The sequence below is a fragment of the Mobula hypostoma genome, chromosome 2 (genome assembly GCF_963921235.1).
Source record: "Mobula hypostoma chromosome 2, sMobHyp1.1, whole genome shotgun sequence".
Classification (NCBI taxonomy): domain Eukaryota; kingdom Metazoa; phylum Chordata; class Chondrichthyes; order Myliobatiformes; family Myliobatidae; genus Mobula; species Mobula hypostoma.
In genome coordinates this window covers 178,888,871-178,907,303 of record NC_086098.1, presented here as the reverse complement: position 1 = coordinate 178,907,303, position 18,433 = coordinate 178,888,871, and the positions used below count along the sequence as shown (strand labels likewise).

The window sequence follows — 18,433 nt, the reverse complement described above, 5'->3', positions numbered from 1 at the left end:
TTAAAAGAACTAAGCAGTGCAAAAAAGAGAACGAAAATAGTGAGGTAGAGTCATGAGTTCATTGCCTTTTCAAGTACCTGATAGTGGAAGAGAAGAAATTGTTCCTAAAATGTTGAGTGTGTGCCTTTTGCTCCAGTACCTCTGCTCAGATGGCAGTAACGAGAAGAGGGCATGTCCAGGGTGGTGAGGGTCCTTAATGCTGGATGCCACCTTTTTGAGTTGGCATTAATCACAATTCTAATGAATAGTCATCAATCTGAAACGTTGACTTAGTTTCTTTCTCTCCACAGAAGCTGCCTGACCTGTGAGTATTTTCAGCATTTCCTATTTCTCCGCAACTACATGGTGTTGGCTGGAATTGAGGGTAGGGTACAAACTCTAAATCTCTGCACTACTTACTCCAACTATTGCCATAATTAAATATTAGCAAACAATATCCTAATATAAGCGTTTGACAGCTTTAAATGCAATTACATCTCTAGGCACTGCACAGGAGGTGCTATTCACAAGATTTGATGTCAAGCCACAAAAGAAGACAATGGAACAGGTGATCATGATCTTGCTGAATCAGTCTCAAGTGGAAGAAAAGGCAAGAGAGGTGCAACACACAAAGCAGAGGAGGAACTCAGCAGGTCAGGCAGCATCCATGAAGGGAAATGCACATTTAACGTTTTGGTCAAGACTCTTTAACCGGGCCTGAGATGCACTGTAGGCATGTTGGCCATGAGTCACTGGAGGCTCAGAGGCCTGTCCTGGGGCTGGAGGACTATCTGTGTGGGTGTGTGTGTGGGTGGCAGAGAGGAAAAAGGTCTTGTTTTCCTGTTGGTGTTCTGTTGTTTGTTGTATTCTGTGTTGTTCTGCTGCTAAACATTTTGGCCATGTGATGTTGGCGCCAGAATGTGTGGCGACAGTTCTGTGCTGTCTTCAACACCTCCTTATGTTGTGCTGGTTGTTAACACAAACAACACATTGCACTGTATGTTTTGATGTACATATGATAAATGAATCTGAATCTGAGTTTGCCCCATTAAGTTTTGTGTGTTGTCCCAGATTCCAGTATCTGAGTTCTCTTGCATCTCCAAGGAAGAGAGATGGAAAGGTTTAGGGAGGAAATTCTAGATGCTAAATAAATGAATAAATAAAATAAATTGATAATGAAATCAATAAATAAGGAGAGCCTAGGTGATAACTGTCAGATCGTAGATCAGTGGTTACAGGAGATTGAGGAATAAGATCAAACTGAAGCTGTGTAAGGTCTATGAGAAGATTAGAAGTTTCTGTAAGCCGAAGTGCTGTGCCTCCACCTTTGCGTCAATTGATAGGCCTGACCAGAAAAATATCTCTGTCCATAACCTGCAGACAACGACGGCAACCTGCATCAGATAGTTTCCAAAGAAGCTCCGCACACTACCAGAGAACCGGTGATGGCAGAACTTCCTCTGACGTTGAAACTTGCTCGCCAACACCACTAAATAAAAACAGAAAATTCTGAAAACCCTCAGAGGTCAGCTAAGGTCAGGCATCTGTCAGAAGAGAAATAGTTAATGCTTCAGGTTGGGGACATTCATCAGTTGCTGCTTAAGTGTTTTCAGCATTTCCTGTTTTTATTTGAGATCCCCAGTGACTCTGGGTTATGAATACATATATTTTCAGCACTATAAATGATTGAAAATGATGCCCTGTATTTATATCTAAATTTTCCCCAATCAATTAACTTCTTTCTGGGGAAATTACCCTACATTTATTGGGGGATGTTGCTGCAATTCCTCTAATTCAAAGTAAATGTATTATCAAATTATGTATATATCACTATATACCACTCTGAAAATCATTTCCTTGCAGAGAAAAGAATAGAATCAATGAAAAACAACACACAAACAAAAACTGACCAACAACCAAAGTGCATAAGAAGATGAACTGTGCAAATACAAAAAAATAATAAATAAGAAATAAATAATATTAAGAACATGAGCTGTAGAGTCTTTGAAACTGAGTCTATAGGTTGTCGAATCAGTTCAGTGTTGAGATTAGAGAAGTTATCGACACTGGTTCATGAGCCTAATGGTTAAAGAGTAATAACTGTTCTTGAACCTGGTGGAGTGGGACGTAAGACTCCTGTACCTCCTACCCAATGGCAGCAAGGAGAAGAGAGCATGGACTGGATGGTGGGGATTATTAATGATGGCTGCTGCTTTCTTGTGACAGCAATCATTGTAGATGTGCTCAATGGGACATAAAATTACCACAGAAAATCGACATTTTAGTTCTGCAATAGTCTGAATGCTGTCAGACATATACTTCAACTCATTTCCAACTCACTCTGAGCACGAACCCCATTCCACTAAGCAACTCTGCGTACTACCATCTTGTTTTCCAAACTTCCACAAGGAAACAGTCCACATGGTCGCCTAGCGCTTTAGAGCACCAGAGATTGGAATTCAATTCTTGCTGCTGTCTGTAATACTTTTGTACATTATCTTCGTGACCATATCTGTTTCACTATAGGTGTTCCAGTTTCTCCCCACATTGTAAAGATGTACAGTTTAGTAAGGGTTAGTAAGTTGTGGGACAACGTATCATCATGGACTGACGAACCCGTACTGTGCTGCACACTTCTACATTGAGAGGCTACTTTATTAGGTACACCAGTACACCTGTTTGTTAATGCAAATATATAATCAGCCAATAATGTGACAGCAGCTCAATACATAAACATATGCAGACGTAGTCAAGAGGTTCAGTTGTTGTTCAAACCGACCATCAGAATGGGAAAGAAATGTGGTGTTAGGCAAACTGACGATGGAATGATTGTTGGTGCCAGACAGGGTGGTTTGAGTATATCAGAGACTGCTGAAATCCTACAATTTTCACACACAACAGTCTCTAAAGTGTAAAGATAATGGTGAGAAAAACAAAAAAAAAGCATCAGTGAATAGCAGTTCTGTGGGTGAAACACTTTATTAATGAGGGAAGCCTGAGGAGAATGGCCAGACTGATTCAAGCTGACAGGAAAGCAACAGTATCTCAAATTTACATTACACATGCAGAAGGACATCTCTTAATCCACAACACACTGAATCTTGAAGTAGATGGACTATAGCAGCAGAAAAATATGAATATACACTCTGTGGGCACTTTAATACATACAGGAAGATTGTAACATCGGAACAGCAAGTTGCTGGTCTCTACTCTTGTTGCTGCAAGAGCAAACTTTCTCTCCCTTGCTGGAGAGAGAGAGGGCCTGATGAGATACCGAAATGCTAGGTTCTGGTATGTAGTTTTTGATGGACTCTAGATCAAGGTCTCTTTAGAAGCTTTTGCTATAGCTTGCATGCATGATAAGTCAGGATGGGGGGGGGGAGGGTCAGTGCCTCCATGGGGTTCTGATGCTTCTATCATTCGTTCTAGGGGGTTTCTTGTTTTGTGGACATCTGTGAAGAGTAAGAATTTCAAGTCGTGTACTGTATATATTCTCTGATATTAAATTAAACCATTTGAACAAGAGGTACTTAATAAAGTGGCCACTGAGTGTACATTTTACGTTCATTTCCAAGATGCATGCAAGAAAAAAATAGTTAAATCATGTTGAAGGAAGGCTAAAACTTTCATTTGCAAGTACATTGTGCAAAAAAAGTTGAATTTTTATTGCATGGAGTAGTTTTGTGGGAGATAGTGGATAATTTAAATGAGGACCAATTCCGAACAGCATTATTCTGCTTATCTAACTACAAATTCCATTTGAAAAGAGCCAGGCTAGCTCACTTGGAGCAATTTAGGAGAATAAGTTGCTGCCTTTTCAGTATGCAGCCAACAGATAGACTTCTGCACAGAGCGGGAGATTAATCGTGGCAGATGCTTGCAATGTTACTGCATTAAAACCATTTAATTTTGTCGGCAGGAATTCGACATTATTGCTTTAACATCATTTCTTTCCTGTTTCCTGTTTAAATGCAGAGGACCTCATTCATGGTGTCAGTGAACTCTGACCTTTAAATGTGGTTACAAATCAATGTTTTAGAGATAGCTGAATCAAATATATATTTAACCCTTGGCTTTCTTCTAGTTTTTTAAAAATTCTTTCTGGAATAATCAGCTGAAGAGAAATTTTATTGGTTTTATATTTTGTGAGGGATTCTGTTGCTAAAGCCAAAACCCTGCCCAGCAGTTCATAGGTTTATCACAGCAAGAGCTGTACAATTTACCAGGGCTTTTTTTTTGCACCAAAGTCCTGAGGAAGTGTTTCAACCCGAAACTTCGACTGATTATTTTTTTCCATAGATGCTGCCAGGCCTGCTGAGTTCCTCCAGCATTTTGTGTGTGCTGCTCTGGACGTCCAGCATCTGCTGAATCTCATGTTTATGTTTATTTTCAACTATAACTAATGATTTTGCATTCAATTATCACATCAAATTGACCTTGTTAGTTTTGGCTCAGTTGGCAACTTTCTTGACTTTGAGCCAAAATGTTTTGCGTTTATGACCTGCAGGGTGGGACAGATGCCTAGTGGTTAGCACAACACTTTACAGTACCAGTGACGTGGGTTCAATTCCCGCCCTGCCTATAAGGAGTTTGTACGTTCTTCCTGTGACCGCGTGGGTTCCCTCTGGGTGCTCCGGTTTCCATCCACACACCGGTTGGTAGTTTAATTGGTCATTGAAAATTGTCCCATGATTAGGCCAGGATTAAATCGTGAGGTTGCTGGGTGGCACGGCTCAAAGGCCCAGAAGAGCCTACTCCACTCTATATCTAAGTAAATAAATAAATAAATACAATCATGATGTTGCAGCTCTTGTGAAGCCCTGGTTAGACTATACTTGGAATATTTTGTTCAGTCTGGATCACCTCACTATAGAAAGAATGTGGAAGATGTAGATGAGGGGGCAGAGGAGATTTACCAGGATGCTACCTAGATTGGAGGATAGGTTGAGCGAGCTAGGGCTTTTCCTTTTGGAGCAAGGGAGGATGAGAGGTGACTTGATAGAGGTGCATACGATGATAAGAGGCGTAGATTGAGTGGTCTCCCAGGTTTTTCCCCAGGGAAGAAATAGCTAATATGAGGGGACATAATTTTAAAGTGTTTGGAGGAAAGTACAAACGTTTGTATAAGGGATAAGCTTTTTACACAGAAGATAATGAATATGTGGAACATGTTGCTGAGCTGGTGGTAGAGGCAGGTATATTAGGGACATTTAAGAGACTTATAGATTGGCACATGGATGAAAGAAAAATGGAGGGCTATGTGTAAGGGAAGGGTTAGATTGACCTTGGAGTAGGTTAAAAGGTCGGCACAGCATTGTTTGCCGAAGAGACTGTACGGTGCTGTACCATTCTATGTACTGTACAGAGACAGAAATATAGAAACATAGAAAACCTACAGCACAATACAGCCCCTTCAGCCTACAGAGCTGTGCCGAACATGTCCTTACCTTCGAACTACCTAGGCTTTCCCATAGCCCTGTATTTTACTAAGCTCCATGTACCTATCCAGGAGCCTCTTAAAAGACCCTAATCATTTTCGCCTCCACCACCGCCGCCAGCAGCCCATTCCATGCACTCCCCACTCTCTAAGTAAAAAGCTTACCCCTGACATCTCCTCTATACCTACTTCCAAGCACTTTAAAAAATGCCCTCTCGTGCTAGCCATTTCAGCCCTGGGAAAAAGCCTCTGACTATCCACACAATCAATGCCTCTCATCATCTTATACACCTCTATCAGGTCACCTCTCATCCTCTGTCGCTCCAAAGAGAAAGGGCTGAGTTCACTCAACCTATTCTCATAAGGCATGCTCCCCAATCCAGGCAACATCCTTGTAAATCTCCTCTGCACCCTTTCTACGGTTTCCACGTCCTTCCTGTAGTGAGGCGACCAGAATTGAGCACAGTACTCCAAGTAGGGTCTGACCAGGATCCTATATAGCTGCAACATTACCTCTCAGCTCCTAAACTCAATCCCATGGATGATGAAGGCCAATACACCGTATGCCTTCTTAGCCACAGAGTCAACCTGCATAGCAGCTTTGAGTGTCCTATGAACTCAGACCCCGAATCTTATTGATTTTCGAATGTAATACTAAAGGAATGCTGCACTGCTAGAGAGTATTGACCTCGAAACTGACTTTCAGTTAGTAATAGCAAATTTGCTACAAAGAAGTGATTTTGAAGGCAGATTACGAAGCATCACTGATATTATATAGCATATGAAACTCTTAACTCCAAATGAATTTCTGGGAAAAATGGAAAATGTTAAACTGAAGAGCCATCTGCACTCTCATGGGGTTAAAAAGCATCTGATGGCATTGAAGGTCACTGGGAGGATTATTCTCTTGGTCAATGAGTAATATTCAACTAACATTTTTAGAACAGGGTAAATTATTGTGGGAGATTGCTACTTACAAATTGGCTTTGTGTTTGCTACACTTTAAAAGGTACTGCACAGATCTGAACAACTATAGAATGTACTGAGGTTATAGAGTCAGCGTAGGGACAGACGCTTTGGGCCATCACATCAGAGTCACGTTTAATATCACTGGCATTTGTCATGAAATTTGTTGTTATGAGACAGCAGTACATTGCAATATATAATAAATTACAGTAAGAAGTAAACATGCATTAAAGAAGTTAAGTTAATTGAGTAGTGCAAGAAGAGAATGGAAAGTAGTGAGAACATAGAAAATAGAAATCTATTGCACACTACAGGCCCTTTGGTCCCCAATGTTGTGCTGACCATGTCACCTACTCTAGAAACTGCCTAGAATTTCCCTACTGCATAGCCCTCTATTTTTCTAAGCTCCATGTACCTAACTGAGGGTCTCTTAAAAGACCCTATTGTATCCATCTCCACCACCATTGCCGACTGTGCATTCCAGGCACCCACCTCTCCCTGTGTGAAAAACTTACCCCTGACATCAGCTCTGTACCTACTTCTAAGCACCTTAAATCTATGTTCGCTCGTGCTAGCCATTTCAGCCCTGGGAGAAAGCCTCTGGCTATCCCCACGATCAATGCTTCTCATCATCTTATACACATCTATCAGGTCACCTCTCATCCTCCTCCACCACTGCAAGGAGAAATGGCCAAGTTCACTCAACCTATTCTCATAAGGCATGCTCTCCAATCCAGGCAACATCCTTGTAAGTCTCCTCTGCACTCTTTTGATAGTATCTATATTTCTATATTTCTATCTCTGTACAGTACATAGAATGGTACAGCACCGTACAATCTCTTCGGCACACCTTACTGATTATGGGGGCTTGCTGGACTGAAATTGGTTTCTATAATTCCAACAGATTTCAATTTTCAAATAAGACCATAAGACCATAAGACAAAGGAGCAGAAGTAGGCCATTCGGCCCATCGAGTCTGCCCCACCATTTTATCATGAGCTGATCCATTTTATCCTATTTAGTCCCACTCCCCTGCCTTCTCACCATAACCATTGATGCCCTGGCTACTCAGATACCTATCAATCTCTGCCTTAAGTACACCCAATGGCTTGGCCTCCACTGCTGCCCGTGGCAACAAATTCCATAGATTCACCACCCTCTGACTAAAAAATTTTTTTCGCATTTCTGTTCTGAAAGGGCGCCCTTCAATCCTGAAGTCATGACAAAAAAGCAGCTTTGAGTGTCCTATGAACTCAGACCCCGAATCTTATTGATTTTCGAATGTAAATGTCTGACAAAAAGTGACTTATAACTCAGAGTCCGTATGTCCTCTCTCACTCCCTCTCCCTTTCCTTATATTATGTTCTCTCTCTTTCTCTGTCTCCCATTGATTCTAATGCATTCCTTTGTTCCACTGTCATTGCCTGCAAGAAAATGAATCTCAGTCTAGTTTTTTGGGGATATATACATGCGTTGGTAATCAATTTACTTTGAATTTTGAACTTTGTTTCTCTTGCTTTTTCTATTACACTCTCTCTCTATACATACAGTATATCTCTCATTTTCTCTCTCACTCTATGATTTTAACTGTCAAGTGGATAAGCAACCAAATCAGAACCCCATCCTCTGCATCAGAAAACAGGTCAGAGTTATCCAGGTATCCATGTTAAAGGACAGAAACTACTTTCTACCCTTCATGCTTGACTCTGAAGGGTTGCATAAAGGGGAGGAAGCACTGAGCTATTCCAAACACACATCAGCCTTCATTTCTTTCCTTCAGTGATAGTGGGTGTGTGATTGCCAAGAAGGCTGCTCCACAAAATTTGTATCTAACCAACATCAGTTGGTTAAGTTCCAGGAAAAGTTCCAGATACAGTAATCAGAAATCAGGCCCAACATTCTGTGTTCAAATTCAATTCAAATGAGCATGCCTTCATGGCAAAGCATCCATCCAGCACCTGTTCCCAACATTTCATCAAAATAAACTGATCATCCAATAGAATAATCCTTAAATATCAGTCAGTGTTCTTTGCTATCTTCAGTCTTTTTATGATTGCCAAAAACAACTATTCAAAAGGAAGGGTGAAAGTTTATAATTTGTTTTAATTGTCTCTACGCTGTTGCTCCTGAGAGTTGCCTGCTCCGAGAAGCTGGTTTCAATATGTACCCTTGGAGAGTTAGTACCCCTAGCCCACACTTTTACTGGCGAAGGTGAGGTGTTAGGTTTTGGGAAGAGAAAGGGAGGGGGCGGCAAATGAGGAACTTCCTGCCCACACAGCGAAAACTTTAAAGAAAGTTATTTTAACCTGAGAATCTTTCTGTTCTTTACTTTATCTGGCTTCCTCAGTCAGGCTGGCATTAAAATGGATGTCTGGGCACGATAACATCAAGATGAAACGGCTTAAAACTTCTGTCTAATTCTGTCCCTGTATCTTGGAGCCAGTAAAACATAGATTTACTAGATTATTGGGATGAGGGCATTGTTGAGAGGCGAGACTGACTAGGATGAGCCTACCCTCTCTGAAGGCGATCTTATCAAAGTGCACAAGATTATGAGAGGGTTTGACAAGTTATCACTGACAGCCTTTGCCTCTGATTGGAGAACTTCAAACCAAGGGTCACAATCTCAGTGCAAAGCTGAAATTATGACCCTTACTCGGGGGTTGTGAATTGTTTGAATTCTCATTCCTGGAGGACTGTTGGTCATCAGTGTCTGAATGTATTCGATACCGAGAATGATAGAGTTCAGGACAATGTGAATCAAAGGATAAACAGATTGTACAGAAATGTGGGCATGAGATAAAGAATGGCAACACACATCAAAGTTGCTGGTGAACGCAGCAGGCCAGGCAGCATCTCTAGGAAGAGGTATAGTCGACGTTTCAGGCCAAGACCCTTTGGCCTGAAACGTCGACTGTACCTTTCCTCGAGATGCTGCCTGGCCTGCTGCGTTCACCAGCAACTTTGATGTGTGTTGCTTGAATTTCCAGCATCTGCAGAATTCCTGTTGTATGAGATAAAGAATCATTATTTTATACTACAGGAGTCTTGAGAGGCTATATGACCAATTCTTTTCCCTTCCTTTCCAGTCCTGATGAAGGTTGTCATCCTGAAACATCAACTGGTTATTCCCCTTCATAAGTACTACCCGACCTGCTGAGTTCCTCTGACATTTTTTGTGTTACTATGGCCTATTCTTGTTCCTCTTCATATACTATTTTAAATCTTTTGTTCTTTCTGTCATTATTTATGTAATCTCTGTGGGTTTGCTTGTTTTTATCTTTTATTTTCCTGTCTCAAGTACACTTCTTCATTGAAACTGTATATTTAAAACTTGCATGCCTGTCAGTTCAGTGCTTCTGAATTCAGTTACAACAGTATACGTAAATTGTCTGATGTAATTGCATTGAACAGGATATTTCTGTAGCTGTTTATGTCTGAGCAGAAGGTCTACTTAGCATTATTTTAGCTGCAAGCAAATATTTTAGAATGCAAATTACCAATGAATATCTGATCAATATTCAAGTCAGAAAACAAAAAACAGGGAAATAATATCAAGTAATTACTTGAGATCTTTAATTATGACTCTGAAAAGTAGGTAAGCTAACTATTTCTCAAACAGAAGTTGTACAGAACCTCAAGAGATTTTGTTACATAGAGCAGAGTTGATTAAGAAATTTTTTTTTGCTCCTTTCTTCTTGCTCATTATGCAATTTCAAGATGATCAGAATCTATTTGCAAAGATAAAACTTCTGAATGAGTGCAGCTAAGAAAGGATGTGCTGGCCCTGGAGAGGGTCTAGAGGAGGTTCAGAAAAGTGATCGCAGGAATGCAAGGATTGACACGTAAGGAGTGTTTGATGTCTGAACTCCATAGAGTACAGGATATGGAGTAATCCCATTGAAACCTACCAGATCCTGAAAGCCCCAGATCAGGGGTTCCAAACCTTTTTTATGGCACAGACCCCTACCATTAACAGAGATGTCCAGGTACCCCAAGTTGGGAACTCCTGCCTGAGGCTGAGATTGGCATGTTCTTGATTGGTAAAGGGTTAAATTTTATAGAGGGAAGTGGGAGAATGGGATTTAAAAAACCTACCAAAATAGAATGGTGGAGCAAGCTCTATGGACTGAATGACTAATTCTGCTCAAACATCTTATGGATTAGGTTCCCCTTGAACAAGAAACACCGGGACCAATTTATGCTGTGTGATAACTGTTACTGACTCACTGACCAATGCAGAGCATAATTTAATTTTATAAATCACTTAGTCATAAAGAACGGAAACAAACTCACAAATACAGCGCCAACCATCAGATATCCATTTCCATTAATTCCATGTTAATCTCATTTTATTCTTTCCTTTATTCCCATCAACTCCCCACAGATTCTACAATCACCTACACTCCAGAGACACATTTATATTGGCCAAACAATCTACCACGTTTCTGTAACATGGGAGGAAACCATGGCCAACCCAAGCACAATCCCTGCCCAAGGTCACTTTCTAAACCAGGAGCCCATTCCAAAGCACAGGATGGAATCTATAGCCCCTGGAAGATGACACTCCAGCCTGAATCCTGCAGTCTTGACTAGCTCAGTTCTTCAAAAAAAAACAAGTTTAACAATAGCTCTATGAATATGTGGTGGTGAGGTAGTGTAGCTGTTAGTGTAATGCTACTGTATGGGCATGTGGCCAAGTGTTTAAGGCGTAAGGTCATGAGTTCAAGCCCCAGCCGAGGCAGCGTGTTGTGTCCTTGAGCAAGGCACTTAATCACATAGTGCTCTGCGACGACACTGGTGCCAAGCTGTATGGGTCCTAATGCCCTTCCCTTGGACAACATCAGTGTCATGGAGGGGGAGACTTGCAGCATGGGCAACTGCCGGTCTTCCATACAACCTTGCCCAGGCCTGTGCCCTGGAGAGTGAAGACTTTCCAGGCGCAGATCCATTGTCTCGCAAGACTAATGGATGCCTTTACTTTACTAATTGTTTGGTCTGTAATTGATAGAGGTATACTAAATTATGAGGGGTATGAGATGTGTTGGCACGTGGCCAAGTGGTTAAGGTGTTCATCTAGTGATCTGAAGGTTGCTAGTTCGAGCCTTGGCTGAGGCAGCGTGTTGTGTCCTTGAGCAAGGCACTTAATCACACAGTGCTCTGCCACGACACTGGTGCCAAGCTGTATGGGTCCTAATGCCCTTCCCTTGGACAACATCGGTGTTCTGGAGAGGGAGCATGGGCAACTGCTGGTCTTCCATACAACCTTGCCCAGACCTGTGCCCTGGAGAGTGAAGACTTTCTCGCAAGACTAACGGGTGCCTTTATTTAATGCTACTAAAGCGCCAGCACCCGCTGCTGTCTATAAGGAGTTTGTACATCTTTCAAGAAAAACAACTGCTGAATGGTGCTTCTATTTTGTCAATGTTAACATCTTGTAAGCAACCAAAATGTCATTGGAGCATCCTTCATGAAATTTGTCTCAGTAATTTTGTTCAGACTACATACTAATAGAGTTATAGAGTAATACAGCATAGAAAGAGACCCTTCAGCCCAACTCATTCTGCTGGCTAAGTTGCTTTCATGAGCTGGCACAATTTGCCTGTGCTTAGCACACGTTCCTTAAGCTTTTCCAACCTCTGCAATTACCCAAACATCATATAAGTGTTGATACTGTACCACTTCCTCTGGCAGCTCGTTCCATATACACACAACCCTCCTCATGAAAAAGTTGTCCCCAGTTACGTTTTAAATTTTCCCTCTCTCACCATAAACTCATGCCCTCTAATGTTTGGTTCACTTTCCCGAACTTATGCAGTTAGCATAACGTAGTAACAGTATCAGTGGCCTGGGTTCATGTCCCATCTCAACTAATACCATCAATGTGAAAGAGCTTCAGCAGTATCTTCCCCTCAATCATCTAATGAACAGCTCTACAGACTGGCATACCTTGTGGGTCTCTAGTTTAGATAACATGGCTCCTGTGCCATTGCATTGACTATTAGGATTTATTTATGTGTAATATAGGGACTGTCTGTCTGTGTGTGTGGGAGGGAGGAAAGGGGCTTGCTTTGCTGTTTGTGCTTTGGTTGTTTGTTGTGTTCTGTTTTGTTATGGCTCTGTGTCATTCCGCTGAGCAGTGTGGGCATGCTATATGTTGGCACTGAAGTTGTGGAGAGGCACTAGCAGGCTGCCCACAGCACATCCTTAAGTTGCGTTGGTTGTTAATGCAAATGACACATTTCATTATATGTTTTGATGTACAAGTGATAAACAAATCAGAATCAGAAATTGAATTTTGACCCACTGAGTTTGTTTGTTACTCCATATTCCAGCATTTGTGGTCTCTTGGGAATCCAAGCAAGAGAGTTGGAAAGATTTTGGTAGATGAATATTCACTTATAATATCTTCTCAGAATTATGTGAACAAGGCTGTGGCTAGTTTAGGAAACTAGTGGGAAAAAATAAAAATGCTCTCATTGGATGGTAGAGGTCCAATACCCTCCTCCTGATCCTCATTCTTATATTTTCAGAGAAGTTTCTTCAACATTTCACACTTGTGCAATACAACCCTGATGAAACTCAGACTAGGCAGGTGCATTATCCAGCATGAGAGGTCAGCTGATTAAATAGCGTCTTTCAATGGTATAAGTGAGTCAGATTCCACATGTACATGACTCAAATGGCTCACAATAATGTGGTCTGATCTGCAAAACCCTCATACTTTGGGAATCTGCATTTTGCATGATGGAAGAGCTAAAAACGGAAAACCTTGCGAAAACCTGTAAAGTTTAAAAGCCTTTTGAGAGTAACTCCCTCCAGGTATGCAATGCAGCACTGTCGATAGTGTTAAGCACAAATTAGATGAGGAAAGTATTTTCTTACAAACACACATGAATATCATTCACTCCCACTCATTCCACTTTACCGTTCCCCAACCACCAAACACCATACCATCTCGCTCCCCCCTCCCAAATTCAAACCCAAACCAATAAAAAGTAATTTCCTTTTGTCCTGCCTGCTTTTAGTTTTCTTGAATCGCTGATGTGTTTTCATTGTGGCATCTCCCTTGGGTTAAATCTGATAGCTTTTAGTTCTTGTACAAGTAAAACATGACTCAAACAACAGTATGGGTAAATGAACAACACAGACATTTAAACAGCTATCTATACTGCACATTATGAGATCTGACAGATGACTAAATGCCTTCTCAGTGGAACTCATTTGGGAAGAGCTGTCAGCTGAATAAAAGCAATTATGATATTATGTTTGTTTGAAAAGCCTGCGTGTATACTTGCAATGGCAAACCAGTGGCAGGAAAGAATTCCTGGCTGCCTCCTGTGCAGAACTGAATAGAGCTAGCTCATTCACATTGCTGAATTTGAAATCATTTCAAAATGGACAGACTGTGCCGGATAAAAGACTCGGATAAAAGAAATGCAATTAGGATAAAGTTGTCAAGTGGCCATTAACATAATCTCTGAGTTAGGACATATTCTGGAATTAGGGTATATAGTAAATATTAACTTCAGCAACCCATCTTCAGATTTGTAGATTAAATTTAAAATGCAGCCCTGAACCATAATCTCCTGTAGCAGTGGACACATGTTGATTGAAAACCAAACAATGCTGATTAACATTCATTTTGGGTGTCTGAAGTATGGGTGCAAGGAGGTGTGGAAATGATATGTAATTCAAAGGAATTGTAGATACACTGTAGCTATAGAACTGTCCTGCTGTTACCTTTGATCCGAAAATGTCATGTAACATTGGGTCAAAAACTCCTCTTTCTCCTAGTGTCTCATTTGGTTGAATTAATCACTTCTGTTACCATTAGCTTCTGTGTCTCTCTGGTGACTTTGTTCATGTTACAACATCTGAAACAAACATTTTGTGCAGATCCTCGATCTCTCAAAGCACGTACATGCAAGCACACTTGCACACCTACATAATGTCTTGCTCTACTTCTGAGTTTAATTATGCTATTCATATCATACATTCTCTGCTCTGAGTGTATCCCAAACCTGAACTGGCTTCTCTGGTCACAGAATTGTTGGCCTGATAGATGGAATACTTATGTAATTACAACCACACCCTTTTGTTTTGGACATCTTAGGAAGCATAAGCTGGCACTGACCTCCTTACTTACTTACTGCCGCTAGGGTTTAGGGCAGCAATGAAGGTCCTCCATCTCTGGCAGTGTTCATCGTGTCAGCTACATCATCTCAGTTTTCACTACTGTAGGTCAGGCAAGGACCGGGTGGAGTCTCAGGAATACCATCACACTCAGCTGTAGAAAGACTCTTCCTTGCTGTTTCCATGACAATTTTAATTTACCATTCAGGGTTGTTAGTCCTGAGCTGACCACCTGATCTGGAGGACCAATGGACTACTCTTAGTCTGGCTTCTACCCTTTGACCTGTATGACACGGGTGACCCTACCAATAGCCAAAACATAAAGCCCTAACTCCAGCCAACATAGCCCTTCAGGTCACTGAGGCAAACAAGCCTCCAAAGCACAACAAGCTTGAGGTTCCCTTGGAGGGGCACAGACTCAATAAACTTGAAGTGCAACATTGCACCATGAGAAAAGGTGCCAAACAAACTTTGGTTGTTCCCAATATTCTCCATCACAAACCAAAACCTACCTCCTATTTTATTATGTGGAGATAATTAAGGCATTCATTAGTGGTTTCTCTTTCGAAGAAACACACAACTATATTAATCCCATGTGTCAGGAAAATATAGAGTTATTCAGCGTTGCATTTGACAATCCTATTGTAGTATGGTAAATTATTCTTTTGTAATTAAATATTTGAAGTGCACTGACCTGGAAACTGTTTTGAAAAGTTCAAATTTAACAATAGCTCTATGAGTATTAGGTGGCATGGTAGTGTAGCAGTTAGCACAATACCAAATTGGCAACCCAGGTTCAATTGCCATTGCTGCCCGTAAGGAGATTGTATACTCGCCTTGTAATCACATGGGTTTCCTCCAGTGGTCTCCTCCCTCATTCTAAAGACGTAGAGTTTAGTAGGTTAGTTGGTGACACGGGTGCAATTAGACATTGAGGACTGAAAGGGTTATTACCATGCAGTATCTTTAAATACGAATAAAATAATAGGTAGTATCTTTGATGTTTAACAACAGATAGTCAATTTAAAAAGTTCACGAGAAAGAGAAAGTATTTTTTTCTATTATGCAGTGAGGTTCTGGAGTAGAAAGACTCGTGGAGGCAGTCAATTTTACATCATTTTCCCTCAGAAATAGGGTAAATATTTACAAAAGAGGAAACTATCAAAGGATAAATCTGGTGTTAATCACTAATGCTAAACAAGTGCGAGATTATTAGCCACTGAGAGTGCTCACCCCCTGACACTGACTTAACCAGTTAATGGAGTTGAAAGCGGATACTCTCTCATCTGTTTACTATTAGCGACCAAATGCAAGATTCTTTGTCTATCAGTACTAAATGAAGGTAGCAGGCCAGTTGGACATGAACTTGGATCACTCCAGCCTTCACAGTGAGCCAAGCGGACATATTTTGCACCTAAGTCTTTAAATGCTTAGCTCTTCAGAAAGAACCAACTTAATGATCCAAGATTTTTTTGTTTTGCCTTGCATTTTTTTTGCTCTCTCTTACATTGATGGAAATATCTGGCTTCAGCAGCGAAATTGAGTTGAGGGTCAGGGGCTGTAGGAATTAACCTGTGCACATCCCGCTGCCACTCCATATGTCTGAAACTGGTTCCTTTTATACGAACATCCTATCATCAATATAGAGACAAAGGAGATGCAAGAGACTGCAAATGCTGGAATCTGAACAGCAAAAAATTCTGAAGGAGGAACTCAATGAGATGAGCAGCATCTGGGAGGAATGTTTCAGCATAATCATCTGATGCAGGGTTTCGACCAAAAGCGTTGACACCTCGCACTTTATGTCAACCAGTCAATCTTCAGGCCATGCCAATCAGGGACTTAAAGATTTAAAGGTTCAAGTACATTTATTATTCTAGTATGTATGCAGTATTCAACCCTGAGATTTGTCTTCCCCACAGACAGCCACAAAACAAAGAAAAATATGGAACCGTTCAAAGAAAAATATTAACCCCCACCCCCAACCACAAAGAAAATTGGGCAAACAACAAACAAAAAGAATGAGTGGAAAACACAGAATATAAAACATGAAAATGAAAGAGTGCAGGCATAGTCAGTTCAGCTGTATTCATTATCAGCAGGCCACATCATTTCAAAATCACCCAAAATAGCAAAAAAAAAGGAGTGACCAGAAACTAATTTCTGTAACCTTATGTGCTGGATTGTAACTATATGTGCTGTGTGTGACTATATATACAGTGTTTTGCACCTTGGCCTCAAGGGAACTTTGTTTCATTTAGTTGTATACATGTGTATGGTCAATAAAATTGAACTTGAATCATCTCCCTGCTACAGAAGCTGCTCTTGCAGATTGTTGGTTACTGTAAATCACAAGAAAGATGGAAAACCAAATGTAAGAATGATAAGTAGCACAGATAGCAGAACTCTGCCTCACAGCATCACAGAGTCTGGTTCACTCCTGATCTCAAGTGCTGTTTTTGTGGAGTTTACGGGAGACCACAGTCAGTGCAGATCAGAAATAACATTTCCTTCTTGCTGACAATCAACACAGGTTCACCTCAAGTATGTATGCTTAGCCTCCTGCTCTGCTTTCTCTGCACCCAAGATCATGTGGCTAGGCACGGCTGAAACGCCATTCTAAAATTTGCTGATGACATGATTACAGTTGGCAGAATTTCAGATGGTGATGAGAAGGTGTACAGCGCAAAGTAGATCAGCCGGTTGAGTGGTATCACAGCAACAACCTTGACCAAGGAATTGATTGTGGACTTCAGGAAGGGAAAGTTGAGGGAATACACACCAATCCTCATCAAGGATTAGTAGTGGAAAGTGTGACCAGTATCAAGTTGCTGGGTGTCAACATCTCTAAAGATTTCTCCTGGGCCTAACATATTGATGCAATTACAGAAAAGGCATGACAGCAGCTACATTTCATTAGGAGCTTGAGAAGAATTGGGATGTCACCAAAGACACTCTCAAATTTCTACAGATGTACTGTGGAGCTCAATTTAACTGGTTGCATCACAATCTAGTACGGAGGGACCACTGCACAGGATTGGAAAAAGCTGCAGAAAATTGTAAACTTAGCCAGCTTCATCAGCACTAGCCTCCCCACCGTTGAGGGCAGCTTCAAAAGGCTATGCCTCAAAAAGGTGGCATCCATCATTAAGGACCCCCACCGCCCGGGATATGTCCTCTTCTCATTGCTACCATGAAGAAGAAGGTACAGGAGTCCAAAGACATACACTCAACATTTCAAGAACAGCTTCTTCTTCTCTGCCATCTGACTTGTGAATGGACAATGGACCCATAAACATTACCTCAGTATCTTAGTATCTTTCCTTTCTGTTTGTACTATTTCTAATGTAATTTTCTTTTTTTAGTGTATATACTTCTTATTGTAATTTATAGTTTTCATTATTATGTATTGCAAAGTACCACTGCCGCAAAACAACAAATTTCACGACATACACTGGTGATATTAAACCTGATTCTGATTCAGATTTGCACTCTGGGTACTTTGGTTTCCTCCCACTTCCCAAAGATATGCTGTTTAGTGTATTAATTGGCCATTGTAAATTAGCCTCTGGCACGTAGGTGAATAGTAAAATCTTGGGGATTTAATATGAATGTGAAAAGAAAATAAAATGTAATTAGTGTGAATGGATGGTTGATGGTCAGCCTAGATCTAATGGGCTGAAGGGCCTCTTTCTGTGCTGTATCTCTCTACGATGTTTTAACTCAATGTGAATGGAAGACAGGAAGAAAAGAAAGAAGGATCAATCAATATCAAGAGTGGATCTTTAAACCACAGAGGCAAGGGTCACACAAAAGCTCAGACAGAAGAAATGATGTTAATGGGTATCTATATATAATTCGAACTTAAAGATAATTAAAAGGTGTTTTTTTTTCAGTGCACGGAAGTCTGAGTAA

The 18,433-nt window shown here is 40.9% G+C and overlaps 1 long non-coding RNA gene across 1 annotated transcript; it reads left to right on the top strand.

Annotated features, from left to right (window-relative positions):
- The first annotated feature begins 298 nt into the window (after positions 1 to 298).
- Positions 299 to 18,433, top strand: LOC134360196 (uncharacterized). The gene is made up of 3 exons (XR_010021271.1): positions 299 to 364; positions 483 to 547; positions 18,415 to 18,433. It is a non-coding gene; the product is annotated as an uncharacterized LOC134360196 (long non-coding RNA).